This window comes from Propithecus coquereli, unplaced genomic scaffold, assembly GCF_000956105.1.
Source record: "Propithecus coquereli isolate 6110/MARCELLA unplaced genomic scaffold, Pcoq_1.0 Scaffold83, whole genome shotgun sequence".
In the NCBI taxonomy this organism is placed as follows: Eukaryota; Metazoa; Chordata; class Mammalia; order Primates; family Indriidae; genus Propithecus; species Propithecus coquereli.
This window is the reverse complement of record NW_012154507.1, coordinates 7,659,402-7,660,093: the sequence shown is the minus strand read 5'-3', so window position 1 is coordinate 7,660,093 and position 692 is coordinate 7,659,402. Positions and strand designations below refer to the sequence as shown.

Sequence of the window (692 nt, the reverse complement as noted above, 5' to 3'; positions counted from 1 at the left end):
GACACCATAGTCTGCAAAATCAAAAGGCACATCTGAATGAGATACATGCCCTTTTTTCTTCCATAATTGGGTTATGTAGTCTTTGTTTACATTTTGACAAAATATTTAATCATAAACACAGTGCATTCTATTATTTTCATTCTACTTTTCATTTTTGTCTTCAGCAGCAAATACTGGCATTTAAGACATGGCATTAAAGAGTTTAAGAACAGTTGGTGTTATTCACAATTCTCCTAGATGTAAAAACTATAGGTAAAAACTAGAAGATGGTCAAAGAGGTTTAAAAATCAGTAACACCATACACCCTCTCCATTTGCGTAAATTCACTGCCTCAAAAAGGCATCTATTACTCAAATTTGAAAAATTCCACAAAAGCACTATCCCCTTTCAGTGCAATCAATGTCACTTTAAACCATATTTTAGCAGAGTCTACAGTGCAAATATAAATTCTTTATACTGGCCTTTTGGCAGCACTGAGGATCCAAGACAAGGCAATGCTACTGATCACCTGAGGATAATGGTGAAGGACTTTTGTATTTTTATTTTTCCAATTCTTAAAAGCTTATTTGATCAGTAGCATTTTTGTAAAAGCATTATTTGTAAAAAGTACTAAAATACTATGCCTTTTCTTTAATAAATTAAAAAAAAAAACTTTACAAATAAACTGATATTTAAAGAAAAATCATTCCAAA

At 30.9% G+C, this 692-nt stretch overlaps 1 protein-coding gene across 2 annotated transcripts in view; it reads right to left on the bottom strand.

Annotated features, from left to right (window-relative positions):
- VCPKMT (valosin containing protein lysine (K) methyltransferase) overlaps positions 1 to 692 on the bottom strand; it is an 11,337-nt gene that overhangs the window by 7,518 nt on the left and 3,127 nt on the right. The gene's annotated exons all lie outside the window — the stretch shown is intronic.